The sequence below is a fragment of the Grus americana genome, chromosome 2 (genome assembly GCF_028858705.1).
Source record: "Grus americana isolate bGruAme1 chromosome 2, bGruAme1.mat, whole genome shotgun sequence".
In the NCBI taxonomy this organism is placed as follows: domain Eukaryota; kingdom Metazoa; phylum Chordata; class Aves; order Gruiformes; family Gruidae; genus Grus; species Grus americana.
Window position 1 is genome coordinate 118268475 of NC_072853.1, and position 19399 is coordinate 118287873.

The window sequence follows — 19399 nt, forward strand, 5'->3', positions numbered from 1 at the left end:
GGACAGCTGGATAGCTGTCATTGCATGGAGTGGGATTCTTGAGGGGGAAAAAGGCCACCAAAACCCCCGCCTCGCAGAAAGCATTCTGAAATGCATTGTACAAGACCTTAAATGTTGAGGCTAGGCAGATAAATTTAGTACTCTTGTTCCCTGGCTGCTCACTAACCCTCAGACACATACTGAAAAAAATGGTTTTGGTATGAAATTTCTTATGCATTCCTTAGGTGCCTATAAGGAAAGTAAAAAGGAGGCAACATTGTTTCACTGATTTCAGGGGTTGTGGGTAAGACTTCTGAAGCTACCTCAAAAGGTTAAAGTCATAGCCAGTGTATTCTCTCCACCTTTTTTTTTTTTTAAAGAAGAGATGCTAACCTGTTTCTTGAACAATCCCTTCCAGATCACTAAATCAATCAACAGATTTCTTAATCAAAGTCTTTATTAATTTTGTAATGCTGCATCCAGGTAATATTGATCTACTCAGCAAAAACTAGCATGGAGAGCTTACCTAGCAGCAGCAGCAGCAATAGAGGTCTGTTTTCTGGTATTCAAATTAAAATTATCAAGAGAGGAAAACTCATACAAAAATGGGGGGAAAAAAGAAGGGAAAACACTACAGAAAGTGATGGCCCTCCATGTGTTACCAGGTATCACGTATAATGAGTCAATGCCTGGGGCAAACTGCCTGATTGTCCCCATCTTCATGGCAGCCCCAATAACAAGTGCAAGAAAAGACGGTGCTTTAACCTGATAACAAGCGCAAGAAAAGAGGGTGTTTTAACCATGGATACAGCAGTGGGGCCTCAGCTCCAGACAGTGACATTAGACAAGCTTCAAAGGAAGTTGTTTTGTAACCTTACCTATGACAACTGAGAACCTACAGCTGCAGCAGAACTTGACTTGGATCTGGATCAGCCTTAGATTACACCGACTGTATGCAGCAAACACAGTTTTTTCATGCCGGGCTATTACAAGTAAGAGTCCCTGCCTCCCTACCTTTTTGCCTTAGAGAAAGAAAATCAGAAAGTATTTTTGCTCCAGCACTGCCTGGAGGATCTATAGCAACATGATCTTATTTATTACCCGTCACTTCTACGCAAACATTTCCTACTGTGTCAGACCAACCATCTATTATATCATTTCTCTCTGAGGTCTTAACATCATCCATCACTGGTAGTCACCTACCCTGCTCCCACTCCAGGCCTTTAGACTGCATGGGGATCCACCAGTGCGGACGCCAGTGGCCTGGGCTGCTGCTGTTTTCCACTTCGTCACTCTCCCATTACTACTTGGCCTGCCTGGAGCTGCCAACATGGTGCTAAGGGTTCAACGGGGCACCTTCTTTATGAGCCTTCCCTACCAACATCCCCTTAATATAGAAGATGTCAACCCACCTGTTTTGTGCACACCTCACCTCCTTCTTCCTTTAGGAGGAAACATATGGAGAGATGGCTGAACTTGCCAGGAAAGGAACAACGGAAAGCTAGCATTAGAAAGATCTAAGACAGATCTAGATTCAAGACAAAGACATCTAAATGTAATCACTTGTAGTGAGAACATGTTAACTTTACCCATTTGCCAGTGAAGTTTGTCAGTAACAAGTGAGGCAAGAACAGGAGGCACCTGGACAGCAACAGACCCAGCTCCACATGGGTACGTCCTCCTCAAACCTCCCCAAAGGATGGGTCAACATAGTCCACTCCAGTACCTCTATGCCTCCAGTAAGATTGTTCATACATTCTTTCTCTATTTTTCCAGTAGTTTCCCCTCCCTCTTTTTTTTTTTTAGGAGGTGAGTTTGTAAACAATACACAACTGTAGCTGTAAACAAACGTGCCTGGAAATTACCTTTGCTCTGGGGAGCATCTGATAGAAAATCTGTCCCAGTCTTCTCTTCCCAGTCTCCCTGCCAAATAGCATTTCTCCCTTGCTCTTTATCTCTAGACCCTGGTGAGGAGGGGACAGATCATCATCAGATTTTCTATGCCAGAAAGGGAAAGAAGTGTTCCTTTAAAAATTCACAAAAGAGCAAAATTGTCAATATATGACCATGGGATACCTCACTTGCATGCCTAGTTATCACCAGCTTCACCAGCAGTGGTGTCAGGATCCTAACAGGGTCAATTTTATGAGCCCATGCTTTTGTATGTTAGAAAAATCATATTCTCTAATGCATACGTATATATACATATACACTCTTATGACATCAGAAGAGGCAGATGTTTGTAATAGTTGAAGAAGCAAAAGGGATTGTCTTACTCACTAGCTAGATGTCTACGTCATTAGAGTATATTCTTCTGTTTCCTTAATGACCAAATTAAAATAGCTCTGACCAGGTAATGTTTGCAGTAACAGAGGGGATTCCCATACTGCTTAGAAATGTAACCAGATTTTCTCATAATATGTTGCAGTGACATTACAAGCTAAATGCCCAAAAAGTTACTGGAATGATGGGAGGATAAGTTATGAGTATGATGTAGTACATAATGTAATGCAGGAGTCCATAAACCCATAATGACAGTTTCCTATGAAACTGATACATAATTTTAATTAAAAAAAAAATTTGTGCAGATACAGCAATGACTGCATGACCTGCTTGGTTATGAAAGGTCACTTGTAAAACTTATTTAGATATGCCCTCTGACTTCTATCCAAGATCAGTGATTTGCGTACAAAGTAGGAGAAACATTTTATTCTTCTCAAACTTTTGTAACTCTGAGCTTTTTCTCATAATGGTTAAAAAAAAAAATAAAACTTTTCATTAACGTGCTGTCCTGTCTCCTGCATTTTCTAATCTAGGATGTCCTCAGCACCGCTGGAGATACACATGCTCATTTGTGCTTTCCTACCTGGACGCGAGATCCTTTGCAAGGTGACAGACCCGGCTCTCCAGAGACGCAGACTGCTGCACCTCTCCTGAGGGACTCTGAGCTGCCGAGTTTAGTGGCAGCGAAGTCCACTTGCATCTTATATTTAAAAACTGGCATCAAATTTGCAAATGGCTTCTCTGTGAGCTGCATAGAGAGGCACTTTCAAAGTCAAAAATAAAGGACTTTCAAAGGTGGTCATGTATTTTCCCCTGTACCTTGCCACTTCTCCCTTCAGCAAAACACCAGCCCTCCGGGCTGGCCCATCCCCACGCAGGAGGAGCTCCTGCTCAGGCATGGCTGAAGCACTGGTTTGAGGCGCAGCAAATTCCGCTTCACGTATCAAAATAAGAGGAACAGAAAACGGGGTGGGCGGTGGGAAGCAGAGAGGGAGCTGGAGAAAGGTCTGCTTGGAAGCATGAGTCAGGGCGTTATGAGATGTATGGGATTATCATAGTTTACATAGTGTCCTCATTGCCAACCAACCACGTCAAGTCCCCGGCGCAGTGCTGGCTCTGGAGAGGTCATGAGCAGCAGGACAGTAATAGCGTTACAGTAGCACAGCGTCCTCAGTCAGAGGTACTGGCCCGGGAAGGATCTTGCAACCCCCCCCCCCCCAAGATGTTATGGTTCCTGCAGCAAAGAACCTCTGGTGCGCTGTGAGGCATGACCCCATGTGCGATTATTGTCACAAGTAGCGCTGAGAAAAGGTAGTTTCTCTCTTTATTGTCAAGACCATGTTCAAATGTCAATGGACTCAACCAAAAACCTCTCCTGGAAAGAAATTTAGACCTGGACTGCACCTGGCACTTGTGAAGTTGGAGCTTCCTCATCAGTTCCATATTGTATTTATCTGGCCCAGATAGCACTTATTTATCCCACAACTTCCAGAAAATTGTTTCACCGCTACCCGTAGATGGAAATAGCGAGGACAGTGCTGATCCAAAGCAAGGGAGAGATTACCACTCATTTTTTGTGTCTTTTGCATCAATCTAACTCTCCGGGAGTGCTGCTGGGGCTGACCTTCTGCCCTTGGCAAGCGCTCCAATTCAGAGCAGAAATCACTGAATTACAGAGACAAGTCTCTTTTCTTACTTTTGCTTTTTTTTTCTTTATTTTAGAAGCAGCAGCTTCCAGCACACAGCAGACTATCACACTGCAGACAGAGCCTGCTCGGCTTCCTAAGCAAACCCGCCTCGCTCCATCCGTGAGCGGGCACGTAGGCACCACGCGGGTGCACATGCACGTGGTTCAGCAGGAGTCACGCTGTGGCACACGGATCTCTTCTGATCTGCCTGACAGCCCTGCCTCTCCTCGCACAGTCAACGGAGAGGGGTCACGTAAAGGAACAGGACACTAGAAACGATCCCGTGAAGCATTACAAGCTTTTCGGCTCCCCCTTACTCTCTCCTGCCTTTATGCTAGAGTAAACACCACCTAGACATTTTGTTGTTTTTACCAAAAGAAGTTATTATGGTTTGGGGGGGGGAAAAAAAAAAAAAAAAAGGAAAAAAAGAAAAAAGAAAGGAGGTGGGAGACCTTAAGATATTACCCCTGAGCAGACAGAGATCAGATACTTATAGAGCAGAGCAATAGCGCTTCTTCCCCTCCCAACAAGTGCAGTCAGCACATTTGATTTCTTTTTCAATATCTCTCCCGTGTTTATTATTAAAACACGTCATCACCATCTAATCACCACTGGAATTGAAAGTAACTTTGCACAGGAGCATTCTAAAATTAGAGAACACCGATTAAAATTAATTCAAACCCAAAGTGCTGTGCTGTAAAGAAACTACGGCCAACAGATGAGCAAACACAACCCATGTCTGCTAATTTCACAGTGCTGATACTTGATTTTTAGGTTTGTTTTTTTTTAATGTGTTTCCCTCCTCTAAGAGCCACACCACAAAACCGCCAGCCCGGAGCTCTGCCGAGACCACCTCCTTACCCCATGCACACAGCAGGAGTAGTCCCATCCAGGAGTCTCCCAGCTTTCTGTTCCAGAGGAATCACGGTTTGCTTCTCCCTGCAGCAGCCTCCCTGGGCGCCCGCCGCCCCGCTCCACGTCCCGCGGACAGCTGGGGCCAGCCCGGGGGGCCGGGGCATCGCGGCGACGGGACGCGGCCCTTCCTGATATAATGGGAAGGCCGGTGCCAGCGCCGGCATCGGTCCGGGCAGGATTCCAGCACAGCGGCCGTCCCGCACCTGTCGCTGGGCACCGACCGGGACAATCAGCTGCGCGGCTAATATTAACCACCCGCGTCGCCGGCACCGGGGAAGCGCAGTGGGGATGGGAGTGTGATCCAGGCACTGAGCAGCTTGTAGGGAAATAATTGTCCAGCCCGGCCTTTAGTTAAAAACAAAACAAAACAAACAAACGAGTGACTACCCCACCGGATGAATAACCCGCACAGAAGTCCCAGAGCCCCACACAGTCCTTTCCCGTTCATCACGTTAGCTAATTTCACAGTGTTGATATTTGCTTTTCTCTCCAGCAGCAGTTTTGGTCCTTCCAAAATTGCTGGCCACAAACAGGAAAGGATATATTCGTATTTACTGTCTTTGCTACCTCAGCTCGGACAACCTCAGGTCCTCCAACAGCCGGAAGAGAAACGCCAGGCTGAGCCTCAGCTGTGCTGAGGGCGATGGTCGCGCGATCGCACTGCTCAGTGGCACGCTTTGATTTGTGGCTACGGGGAAAGCACCGTGACAGACAGCGCTGTTGCACAGAGCAAGAAGGTAAAATACGCTGGTGCTAACAAGTGACTCATAAAAACCAAAATCAAGGAAACTTTCCCGCCCAGCATAACCTGCAATGATAACATAGCATGCTAACATCCTGCTTAAAATAAAACACCCACAGAATTGGGCCACTTTTTTTAAAAAAAAAAAAAAACAAACCAAAAAAGCCCAATTTTGGCAGTACTTGATTTCCTTTGCTCCCTGGATATTGCAGGGGTCTCCAGGCACCAGGGGACGTGATGAAGGCATGCACTGCAGCAGCGATAAGCACCAGAGGGCAGCTTAAATACGAACGTGAGCTCCAACTCCACATTCTCTGACCGAGCAGTTTACAGCAGATCTTCCACAGTCCTAGCTGTAAGCTTCTTTGATGCATCCATTTTGTTTCCATAAAATGACTGTGTTCAAGATGAAAGGGATGGAAAGCAAGAGCTGCAAGGCCCTGCTTTCTGCAAGACCTGTCTGGGGGGAACGGGACCTGATGGTGGTAGCGTGTGGAGAAATATAGGTGGGGAAACTCTCATACTGAGTTGTGAAAGGTGTAAAGTCTCGCTGCTGGCTTCGTGTTGGCTGGATTGTTATTTTAAACCATGTCAGGGACCAGATGGTGCCTTTTAAAAAAAAATGTGATTATAAGCTAAAATTTAAAAATACACCAGAAGCGTTTGTGAAACTGTAGGAGAATTAAAGGGACAAACACCAAAAGTAAACGTAGAGACACCTCGGCTTCTGAAGAAGAAAGCTGCTGTAGTCTGAGAAAGATAAAATGAAACTGGATGTTTCCACTTCTGCAAAACGTGGGAGGCTCCCTAGACAGCTAAATTAGAGAGAAAATGTGACACAGCTGAATACCTACATTTGCCTTGCATCCTCTGAGTAACCTCTTTGATCCTTGGGGAAAAGAAACTTGATTAATTTCCACAGCCAAGTCTCTGTTTTGTCAGTAATATATAGATGAGGCCAAGATCGGAGCAGGATCTCTCCTTCTCGACTAACTGTATTGTTTGTTTACCCAACCAGATCAAGATGGGCTCGCCAGACAGCAATAGCCAAATATTCTCTACTCAGTCCCTGACTAACCATTCAAGACATTCTGTTTAAAAAAACCCACCACGTTTCAGTTTAGACTAAATCTTTAAAACAAATATTTAACATTTAAAGCTTTCAAATAGCATTATTGGTAGAACTGGAAAATTCTCTCTGCATTTTACAGCCTTTCAGAGAAAAGATGTCAGGTGATGAAAGCTGCGTAATCCAGCCCACTAGAGAAAAAAACATTTCTCTTAAGGAACGTGGATTCAGATTCACTTCTAACCCTTCTAATATGTACCAAACTGGAACATGAGAAGGTTGCTTTGTCCTGATGTGACACAATCTGTTAAGTGATCATGTGCACCCACCTATAAAATAAATAACTAATAAATAACTAATAAATAAATAAATAATAAATAAGTTAAATAACTTTAATTGTTCTTTGCTTTGTTTGGTTTCTGTCAAATGTATTAACCTTACTGAGAAGGAAAATTACAGCTTTCCTTAAAAGAGGAAAGCACCAGACATCAGTTTAGTGAGGGATGTTTGTGGCTAAGGCATGGGTTGCACGTATCTGTTTCAGGAAACGTGTGTCCTTAACTAGACTTCTCATCACAAATAATTCCAGATCAAGTGAAGACCAGATCTAGCTGCAAAGATTGAGTGCAGATAAAAGACTATCTCACCTCTGTGTGTATTATGATTTAGCTGTCTGCTTTAAGCTCGTATTATGTATGGGACAATATGCCAGCATACGCCATTAGAAGGTAAGCATATCAGAACAAAAATTTGGCGTGCAAAGCCATATTCTCCAAGAGAGTTATAATAAACAACAGAGAGATTCAGGAAGCTACTTATTTCTTTTTCAGTCTCAGCTTCCAGCCCTCTGCTTTTTGGTCTAGCAGCAAGCCAACCATTCCTGCAGGCACGGTGTGTCCCCTTATGGCCACCATCTAACTGTAATTCAAGAAGCTGAGCACAGCTGGTATCATCACTCAATATTGCGCAAGCACTTACAACATAAAACAAGCTGCTCAGACTCTGGCATGAGGCTAGTGTTGGACCTGGATACGCCTGCATGCAATTCCCACAAGAGATTTTACCCTACTATTGAGTTTTGTCGTGTACATGGCATCACAGATTTTCTAGTGAGCGTATAGTCTCCCATGATGTTGTCGACCTAGCTTGCTATGCACTATCACAAGAATGAACATTACAATAATGAGAGGAAAAGCATTTTTTAGTCCAGCCCCTCCAAACCCTGTACTTCAAAATGTACATCCAAAGATATGAGAGGACAAAAATAGATATGATCGGATCCACAAGAGCTGGACACTCAAAAGCCACACTTGGCTTCTGCCTTGTTGTGGAGGTGCCTCCAGTTTCCATACTGTTCCAAATATCTGTAACTGGGTGTACTTAGTTGTACTTCGTCACAGCAGTACTAAACAGCTGGGACTGTAGTTTATACTGAGGATTAGGCCAATCAAGGTCACAGCTTATGTCTCTCACCTCTGTGGGTGGTTTTTGTTGGGTTTTTTTGTTTTGTTTGGTTTGGTTTGAGTTTTTTCCAAAACACCTGTGAAATCTGTGACCCAGTATATGAAAAAAAAAAAGTTAGGTTCCTTTCTCTGTCTAAAGGGAACTGAACCCAACAAAAGGCCCTACTCACCAAGCTAGAGTTACAAAGCACTCTGAGGAAGATGTCTGCAATTTCAAACTGTTGCTATTTCAGTAGAATATGTAGAATAAATTCTTATGAATAAGACAAAAGCAATACGCAAGTTTCCAGCCAGTCTGTATATACAAGGGAATATTCACATATTTCTGCAACAGGACTTTAACTTGGCAGAATGCCTTAATCAGTAGACTAGAGGCTTATTTTTGAACTGTCAGCCACTCTTTAATTACGCAAACAAAAATGTGAATGTTTTGATGCACGTGGATCTATTCTAATCTTTGGTTACTAATAATCACCAAGTTTTTGTTCTGTTTCAGTTTTTTAACTATATCAGTTCATCTGAAAAACAGCCACACACAGAGTTCTCCATCCGGTGTGCAAAATAGTGTGTGTGATGTGCAGGGCTGTGTTGTGGGAGATAAGGCTGAGCAGCAGCTCCTCTGAACTGCTCGTGTCCTGAAGCGAGATTTCCAGAATGTCCTAGCTCCATTCCTACAGAAGTCTGTAATTATGCCATCTCTACCACTCTGGGGAAGGCTGGATTGATCATCAGGTTAGCACAAAATTAATTCCAGGCGAAGCCTTACGTGACAGATTGGCTTAATGGTTTCTAAAATAGCTCCTCAGGACTTTGCTGCACCTACTCTCAGAGAAGCAGCCCCTCAGTATATCAGAACGCAGTGCTGCACTGGGGTAGTTGTCGCGAACACACAAAAGCAGGGACCTGTCAGCATCCTCGTGCTCCCTTCATTAGGATTCAACATCTCCTACAACGGTGGGGGTCAAGGCAAGAACCTAATTGCACAGTTACACGTGCCTGTTACTGAGATATCTTAAAGAAATTTATATAGCATGAATTGAAGCAGCTGACATAGTCATGGAAGGAAGACAAGCATATTCAAAACTACACTGTATTATTTTACCTGCAGATGAAAGCACATCTCCCGAACAGCACAGAGGTAAAAAGCTCCAATGTTTTTTGCTTGCAAGCCCAAATAGAAAAGACGTCTCTGAGTCATGCAAAAATACAGTGGAAAAAAAAAATTAAGTCAGAAAAGGAGTTTAGGAAAGTGTAAGGCATCTCATCAGTGGAAATTCATATCATGCTATGCAGAGTATATTCAGATCCTAGACCAGGAATGCAATATGCTTTTAATTTTTGTATACTTTTTGACAGCTCATCAATTATGCATCAATGGCAGCAGCATTATTGGCAAAGGTTAACTCCTGGTTCAGCCCTGTATTGGGTACTGCTTCGCAGCAGCTTGTGTAACTCCTGTGGTACATGTATCATGTTTTGGAAATCCTGTGCTTGACAAAAACTTTCCCAAGCACAAGCTTGTGCTGACCACAATAAAGTCTCTAAAATTTCCTAGAATTAATAACGCAGAATCATGATTAAGAGAATTGCTGATAAGTGAAGGCAGGGAAATGAAGATACACAGGCAGAGGACAGAGATCAAAATCGACATAAAATTTAGGGCACACAAGATGAGAAAGAGAATGGCTGTTGAGGAGTTAACACAGGATTGCCACCCGATTTGTAAATTGTGATGCTGCATGGGGGGAGAAATGATTCTGTGGCCTCACATCTTTGCTTTTCCAGACCAACACAGCTTCGCCGATTGCACCTCAGACACCAGGGACTTGTGCAACTTCTGCTGTTTGACAAGAACCTAGCTGTGCCGATGAGCTGACAAATCCAAAATGCCTCCCGCCCCCAGCCCCTGCTGTGTGCCAAATTGCTATGTGTGCGCTTGTGCACCACTTAGGATCCATCTTCAGTAGTTGCCAAGAATGCCCCCCTCCCAGTCTCTCCAGCAGAAAGAAGCAAGCAGAGAGAGGAAAGCGGGGGGAGACGGAGAGGCAGAAAGAGGAGTGTGCTGTGCACTCAGAAAGCCAACTTTTATTTTTAGAGACATGAAGCAGTGCTCAAGCGCAGCTTGTTTTCACCCCAAACAGAAAAGATTGCTCCCAAAAAGAAAAAAAAATACAAGCAAAATAAAAAAAAAAATCAGATGGCAGCTTGGCATCAGACAGGTACCTAAAAATGCCCTTGAGTGATGGCAGAGCCTAGCTGAAGCTAAAGGGAGAATTCAGAAGCCCTAATGAGCAGGGATCAGGGTGCACGTAGCCCCCTCGTGGGTGCCAAGGGGCATTCCTGTGCCCCCTGCGTGCACTCCCATCCAACCTGCCTGCTCTGCACTGGCCCATTCACAAAGCAGCTCGCCCAGGAAACACGCAGGCTGCTGCAGCAGAAGTTTGGGGAAAGACCACTTGGGATAACCCACTACGGGTGCCACGATGCTGTCCCCGATTGCCACTTAGACCTGGATTTAGCGAGCGCTGCAGTCCTGCCAGGAGGAGGAGGAAGCGTGTTGAATTGCACCAGCTCGAGGGAAGAAGAGGCGTCAGGGATGAGCAGAGGGCATAGGAAGCTCAGTGCGGGCTGCTGGCCTCAACGCTCGACCGATACAAACTGCCAGCAAAGCCACAGGGTCGAAGGATGAGGTACGAATGATTAGAGATTAACAAGAAAAGGCACATCTGAAATACACTTGGTTGGAAACAGGATCGTATCATTGTTATATGAGTACATTTTTTGTGTGTGTTCTGGTTGCTTTTACATATATGTTGCTCAGCTTTATACAAGGGAACGCATGCAGAAAGAAACTATTCTGAATGACTGGGGAAAAAAGTACTTCAAGTCAAACCTAGTTCAGTCCTCATTAATTCTCAGTCTCTCAGAAAAACATTTGAGGGAACCTTAAGACTTTTTTCTGTCTCTAGTTAAAAGAACATGGACTTGAAAACAACACTAAAAAAAGGAATACATCTCTCTCCAATTGCTCTTCAGACGTCCATATACTGCAATAATCTCCTTCTTCGTTCCTCTTTTGGTAACACAGAATGAGTTTCCATAAGTCATGAGGGGAGAGGTGTCACTGAAGACTAGCAGGGTAGCAAGAAGTCAGTCCCTGCGCAGAGGTGGGCCCCTGCTCAGCACAATCGTTTGGCAGAACACGCAGGTGAAATGCCACAGTCAGAGGTCCAGCTTTGAAGGGCAACTTTCATTTCCAACACCTGTGTCGGGCTGCTGTCTGGCACAAATGAAGCAGAGCGTCAGGATCTTATTAAGGATGCTTACTAGATGCATCATTATGGCTAGTACAGCAATTCCTCTATTTATAAGCAAGATGTTTTTTCCTGAAATATAACCACTTCCAATTTCTCCCCCCACCCTGCAGAAAAGGAAGATCTGCAATGAAATGAACAAGTCCGTCTTTGGATGGCAAGGCAGGCTGGGCTAGACCTCTTCACTGCCAGCAACCTTAAAAACACCCTGGGTTCATGTTTGGAGGAATCCTCTGGAATTTTTAACATCTGATTCGTGAAGTGATACTACCCACAAGTTTATCACTGTCAAAAGCTATTAGCAAGTACAAGTGTCTTCCTGATGAAGAGCCTTTACATTTTCTCTTTAAAAATGCCAGTGGTTTTATATTCTTAGTGTTCGCATTCGCGTGTTGGTTAGCAACAGCATTTCCAGCTGCACTGAAAATGTCTTCACAATACAGGGAGGAGAGCAACTTCAAGGCAGTATCACCAGCCAGGCAAGCCATAATTATATCCAACTCACAGCTCCCCTTCCACCCCCAAATTATGTATGAGGCTCATCCCGTGCTGCTGCCAGACCCACCCTTAGCATCACTTACCAGGGCCAACTCACATTTTACCAATGAGTTCCCCTCTTAGTAAGCTTCCTACTTGCAAGCAAGAAACAGAGCAAACAAAGATTATTACTAAATCCAATCCCTGTTTCTGATCTATCACAATCATCTCCCACTCATTAGCGTGCCTGCCTCCAGTTTTGGATAGAATAAGACATCCTTGTCTCTCTAAAAATATCCATTTCTCCAATTCATGGCACTTATTCTGTCACATGTTTATTTATAGATTAATCTGTTATAGTGGATAACAAATCGTAGCCCTACTCCCATCTATAGCTGTCACTAGTCAGCTTAACTAGCAAGACTAACACTGAACTGGACAAACACATAGTAATCTCCCGATTAATCTCCAGCCTGGAATACATCATTGCTGTCATTCTGGTATTCGTATTTCATGGCCAGCGATTCCTTACATGGAATCGGAGCATCTATTTAAATGGTCCTGTATTCTCCTGGAAGTTGGCAGCACAAATATAATAAAGTTTATTGTCATCCTCCTATTGAAGCTGGTTTTACTAGTGACTATTTCTGTGAAAGTCACTTCTGAAGGCTGTGATTTAACCACTGAAATCACAAGAAAGAGGAGAACATGAAGAGTGTCATGCTGCCCAAATGATCATGCTCTCTCTCAGATGTTATTAGTTTGTAGAGCAGCAGCACTGTATTACAGATTTCTTTCTCAACAGCTCTGTATAATTTTTTTGAGATTGGCACTGCACAAAAAGCACGGCATGAGAGATATCCTGAAAGCTTGGCTCAAGTATGTAGAAGGAGATTTTTCCCCCCTCTTTTTTTATTTAGAATTCTCAAGATTGCATAACAAAATATTTATGCAAAAATGCTCACTGTCAAAAACAGAGTTCTAAAGATTTTCAGAAGATTGAAAAGGGGAAGGAAGTTGACCATTGCTGGACTACTTTCAATAACAGCACTTTTGGTCTCCATCCCTAGAGCTCCAAAATTCAGACACAACAAGTGTTGCATTGTCTGCTCTCAACAGTAGAAACCCATCTGGCAAGTCAGCCTGATTTGTTAAAACAAGATCATGGTCCACACGGTGTCATCGCTTTTTATGCGAACCATCCCCCTCCATTTACAGTGGCAATGGGAGGGGAGTTCAGCTCTAAAAGTGATAGCAGGATACAGTCTGTGGTGTTCTGCATAATGCCTGAAGGTTATTCAAAATATGAAACATTCAGACAAATCTATGAAGAAACTGGCAGCACAGATAAGTTTTTGTTTCCTAATGCATGACTAGACATTTTAGAAGCTGCTAGTGATTAAAAAAACCAAAACCAAACAAACCCCCCCAAAAACTCCACCTACCTTTCCCCCTTAAGTCCCCTTCCCCTACAAGCTAGCTCACCCGTGCATTTGCTGTGTCAGGGAAAGGGGCTGTTTAGGGTAAACAGTGGACGGTTGACAGCAGGTTCTGACCCCCTTTTTGTCATCTTACACTCACTGAGACATGAATGAAAGATGCCAGTCATAGTCTGGACAGTAAAAGCGTGGAAAGTTTTCTGACAGGGGTAGATGTCTCTTTCTTTTGAGAAGTCTATGAGCTGCATTGAAGCACACCCTCACATTTTTTAATAAAGATGAAACTTAGGGTTGGCGCGAGGAATTGGGATTTATTCTTTTTGTGTGCGTGTGGCAGCCTGGAGTGGCGTGGGGAGCAGTGCCCCCGGGAGGTCACGCTCGCCTCACAGCCCCAGCGTAGGGAACAAGCTCTAGGTGCAAGCGTGAACACATTTCTGCAAGTCAGACCTAATCCATGCACATCACATGACAGTGAAGCTGTGTTTAAGAAAGTAACTGCAATGCACAACGGGTTATGCTTGTTACAGCATCTCTGGAAATACAGCAAAGCGCCGGCCGAGGGGGAGTGGAATAGAGGCAGTCTGAAATGCCACGATAAAAAATGGAGAGGGAGCACGAACCCAAAAGCAAGTCGGGGCTGGCCAAGGATGATGCCCCTTGCCAGCCACCTCAACTGCCTGGCAGATACCGTGCCTTGCGTTTCTGGCTGAGTGCTTAGGAAAGCATGAGGGCCGTATCTCATTACAATTCCTGCCTGCAACTGTTTAGTAGAACCACCATGAAGACCTGGGATGGATGATATGCTGACGTTTTAGAAGTAAATGGTGAGCTCTTTATTAGAACACCTATCGTATAAGGGAAACAGAGGGCTAATAGATCATGGGACACTATGGCAGGCGAAACCAGCACTCATCTTTTTAAATGAGAGACCATGAGTGATAATCACTCTTCCTCATATTATACTTGACTCCCTTTGGTCTTTAAATGACAGTAATAAAGCACTACTGTCCAGTTAGTAGTAGGTTTTTTGGTTGCTGAGCATTATCAATATATTGGTATATATTTGTACTGTTTAATACTTTTTAAACACTACAATATCAATTTATTTGACATCATCTCATGGCAGAATCACAAATGGATGAACTTTTAGTTTAAAATGGATGATAGTGGGGAATGAGAACAGAATGCAGAACATGAGGCAATTGTGTAGCCTGACAATTTATAACACTACCTGCCTTCTGCTGCCTGGTTATTTATGGCTGGGTGGGGAGATAAAGGAAAGAAGGATAGTTGCAGGGAGGACAGCTTAATTTAAAACATTGTCACTTGCTCCCGCTAAAGTCAGGAGTCAGGTTCTCAATATATGTAACAGGTGTGCTGCCTCTGAGCAGATCCACTAATAACAAAATCAATTTAAAATAAAGTGTTCCTAAAAGAAAGATGAACGAAGAAGGAATAAAAAAAAAAAAATCAAAAAAAATCAGAATGCTCTTTAAGTGTGGACCGTGACATTTCAGCTGGGTACTGCTGGCCGCCAGACAGAAATTAAAAGCATCCCCAGTTTCCAGCTTTGTGGCAGAGCAAGGGCTATGTATCTGGGCTCACCTAAGTGCCCTCACAGTAAACACGTCATCTAACTCCCCATGTTAAAAGTCCATGCCCAGCATTATGGGTTCATATTCCACACCTGAACTCAGATCAAGGCTTCATCTTGCTGAGTCTGCCTCAAAAACTGTCCAGCGACACAAGCTGGAACGGCTGGAGGCAGGAGGATGCTTCTAAGATCACCCAGCAGACCGGCAACACAGCCAGTTACAAGCCATCTCTCCATCGGGTTCACGACACACCAAGCCAATGTGCTTCCAATGACAGGATGCAATTACTCCTTAAACCTGGGGATTAGCAAGAATAAAGGCATATCATTGTTTGGATCCGATTATGTGAAATACAGATTGCCCAGGTTTGCTTTTTTATCTTTTTCTGTCCTTTCCTTCTCCACACCCACTCACTAGTTCTTACACTAGCTGGGTAGGCGGTAGCTATGCCCTAGGCTACAATAGTTTGCAAAGTGTTTTAATGCTTTAAGTATGAATGTTTAAGTATTGTCCACCCCCAAATGCACACAAACAGATCAAAACCGGCATTCATTATGAATCTAACATGGGTAAATATCACCATTTTCATTTCCCCCCCCAAAAAAAAAAGCAGTATCTTCCCTGGCTACATGCTCTCTTTCTAGACGGTAAGTATTCATAAATTCTGTTTACATTAACATTAAAAAAATGAGGAAGAAACAGGTAAAACATCCACTGAATGCAGGCAGATTTCGCTCAATTCTTCATTGGCATTAATATCAGTCAAGTTCATCTGGGCTGAAGTCAGCTGAGTTACGCTAATGTAAAAAGAAAAGCAGTCCCATCGCTTTTAACTTGGGCCCTGGTTGCACAGCCATCCATCTATCGGAAAGAAAAAGGAGTGGGCACTCAGTCATGGTCCGGACTGTTATAAAGGTAATAAAAGTGCTGCAAGCTCAAAACTAGAATTCATAAATCTACCATGCATGTACATTTGGAGCCTTCAGTTTCACATCAGATCTCAACAAAAATGGAAAATGCCAGAGGATCAGTACTATTGCCCTGAGAACAGAAAGCTTCTTTAAAAAAAAAAAAAAAAAAAGAAAAAAAGTGTTCCTACCAAGCACATTGTCATGTCAATGAGCAGTGACAACACAGCAAGAATCCACTGCCACCAAAAGCGTGCTCAAAATAAAGCATAGCAACAGATTAATTTGCAGGTCAAAGACGATCACGAGATAGGTAATATTACTGCATGACTCTGTCCTGATGACAAGGATTATAACCAGAACAGAAAATGATGTGGATGATACCCATATAAGCAGCATCAATAGCTGAAGAAAGAATTATTTCTGCAACTGGCAAAAGCCAGCAAAGCAGCACTCTGCTGATTTATTAGTGCAGAGCAATAATGGGATTGTATCCTTATCCTATGCTACCCTTATTCTAATAGAAACAGCTCTTATGCTGACCAAATAACATTCAGGTAGGACCTGAGAACTTTCAACATTCTGGGAATGTTGGGGGTTTTGGTTTGTTTTGGTTTGGGTTTTTTTTTTTCCAAATAATCATCACATTCAAAAAAAGAAGAGAAACCATAAATATAATTGAAATAATTTCACTTTTATCCTCTGGTTTTGGACTTTGTTTCCATTGCTTGTTTAAACATTTGCTTCCTATGTTTTCTCTTGAATTTTATTAGGATTATTTTCCAAAGACCTCACAGAGGAACACTTACTCTTCTACTGGTGACTGGAGTTACTAACACCCAGCCTGTGGGCAGTAACTCAGCCGAAGGAGCACAGCCCTTTTCAGAGGGTTCTGGTGCCGATTCATTTCGGTATCAGCTACCACCCCCACCTTACTACGCACATGCAGCCAAAGGAAGCTGCGGGCAAGCTGTATCTGCTACGGGACTCTGAAACCTTATCCATATACTGATTATGATTTTGAAATATGCAGAAGAGCCTCTCTTCTCTAAATCCAAGCCTTCTTTTACTTCTGCCATCCTTTCCTCCCTATCTTTCCCTCACTGCTCTCTGGGTTTGTTTTTGGGGGGTTTTGGGGTTTTTTTTGACTAATTGATTTGTCACTAAATGCCCCCTCCACCACTTCATTCAACAGTATCACTCACTGCATTTGCAGGATCTCACTACAATTTTACACCAGTACACTTGACAGGATAGTCCCAAATTATGTTGTTAGCTAGTACTCTAAACACATTGGAAATGTGGCCAATCCATCCGTCAGCAGAGCATGGACCCAGGACCCAAAATGCCCTTGATAACATTTAAGCATGTAATCGCTAAAGATAAAGCAAAATAGCATGCCAGGTGGGAGCCCAACGGGTTAAAAGAAGAAAATCTCAACTATTTAAATACATCTTGCTATAAACTGCATGAACACCTTTTTTTTTTTTTTGACACTTGTCTTTTAAAAAATATATTTCTGTTTTGACGTCCCAGTTCTGAGCATATTTCACTCCTGCCAACCCACTGTTTGTGTTGTGAATAACTCAGAACAGACGAAGTGCTGGTCCAGAGACAAGAAATCCTCCAAACATCTGTCAACCACTTCAGCCCCAAGAGCTGAAAGCAAACTCCGCCAGTAGCTCTGCCCATCCTGCTGCACTCGGAGGCTGCAGGAGTCGTTAATATGCCTTCACAGCCAGCCAGGCAGCGGAGGATGAGGGAAACAGCATGACTCGAAGCCACAGTGGTATATCGGTGGCCTGAAGCTCCCCAGGATGTGCGGAGTGGGGCAGGGGGAAGTTTATGGATAATAAAAAGTCCTGACGGTCCTACAGCGGCAATGAAAAGGAGTTGAGCATCCTGTATCACAGGTAGGGGCTGGGAAAGCAGAAAAGAGGGAAAATTCATCCTCGTGCAGAGAGCACGCTTGTGATTCAGCTGTGATTTTAATGACACCAAAGGCTTTACGCCAGCAATCTGCACAGATATGTTACCATGGCCCTTCAAGGGTCTCACTCCCTCCTGACCAAACCCTAAGCCCTCATGGTATGAGAAAATGCTAGGCAAAAACAGAAACTAAAGAACTAATGAGGAAAAGGAAAGGGTCTAGGGTTGAAAAATGGATGGAGAGGGCCTGTGTGGATGATGGTGAGGAGAGCACCCTGGCATGTCCCACACTGGTCTCCAGGGAGTTGGTGAACCCTGCCCAGTGGTTCTGTGTGTGGGGCATGGGGTGAGGAGGGAGCAAAAGGAGGCATCATGGTGCTTGGGGTCTCCCTCTCAGGCTGCCTCCTCCTGGTGCCATGGATGGTCAGCATGGGCAGGGCCAGGAGGAGCTGGAAGAGGAGGTCCTGTAACTTGATGAGCCCTATGGCAGGCTTTTCCACAGGGAACGAGTCCTGAGCTGGGAACTTACATGCAGGGACTCATATTTAGGGAACCGAACATGGCACCACAATCTACTGTACAATCACCATTTAACAGTTTTTTGTACCCATCTCTGTAGCCTACGATTCTTTGAGGTTATACTCTGAAGACAAAACCCTGCTTCAGGGCTGACAGGGCAGGTGTCCAGCCCTGATGCAGTCTCATTCCTAGATGTGCAAAATCACCAGTGACATCTGGAGCACATCACTTCCAAAAAGCATGCTGCTCACAGATGCCAAGAAACAGCGCTGAGGGTCAACCTTTAGCTAGACAGGTCTAAAGCTTTGCCATACTCTTCTTTTAAATCAGCAATGCCCTACGCAGTGGCAAATCTGCTTAGCATCTAAACCTCACGAGTATCAGTTTAAGAATCACAGCTAAGCTCAGCTTTTCTGGTTGACCCAATAGGTCCCACCACTGTTCACCACCTTTCCCCACATGACAAGACTTCTGAGCAACATCGGCAGGGGCCCATAGCCCTCTCCATCCCCAGAGTCTTATACACACGCACACTCAGGCTTCAAAAATTCACCCTTAAATATTAATGTAATGTGTCTGTATATATCAGCAACCTTTTCTCATGTATACCCAATGCTGAGAAACCACTTATAAAGACCAGGAGGTATACGGGCATTCAGTGAAGGCGTAGGTTTCTGCAGATGAGGTTGAAGACGCTGTCATATGACTACCTGTGTCAGAGGGTTAGCACAGCAGGTAGGAATCCTGACATGAACTCATCAAGTGTCATTTCTTACTGAAAGAAGGTGGACAGAAGTCCCCTCCTTGGTCTTACAACAAAATGGGCTTTGCTTTCTTTTCCAAGCGTTGTATTTCAACATCAATTCTCCATCAGAAGTAAAGCCTCCAGAAGGTTTCCTGGCCTTTCAGGAGATGCCAAGCCCTTTAATGTTGCCTGTGAATGTGACAGATACAGTCAATATAATCACAAAGCAGTGATAAGAGAAAGAGAACCTTGAAAGACCACTTAGAGTTATAGCCTTGAAAAAAGCACGAGCAGGTTAGAGAATGTTTTCCTGAACGGCAAAGTCATTCCCAAG

General features: G+C 43.9%; 1 protein-coding gene across 2 annotated transcripts in view; it reads right to left on the reverse strand.

Annotated features, from left to right (window-relative positions):
* The window catches only part of ARPP21 (cAMP regulated phosphoprotein 21), a 332344-nt gene that overhangs the window by 206584 nt on the left and 106361 nt on the right, over window positions 1–19399 (reverse strand). The window contains exon 1 of one of the 2 annotated variants that reach the window (XM_054814931.1): window positions 4812–4958. The exons of the other annotated variant lie outside the window; for it this stretch is intronic. The gene's annotated coding sequence lies outside the window, so the exon portion shown is untranslated. Of the gene's footprint in view, window positions 1–4811; window positions 4959–19399 lie in introns of those variants that run through there. 2 annotated transcript variants of the gene reach the window in all.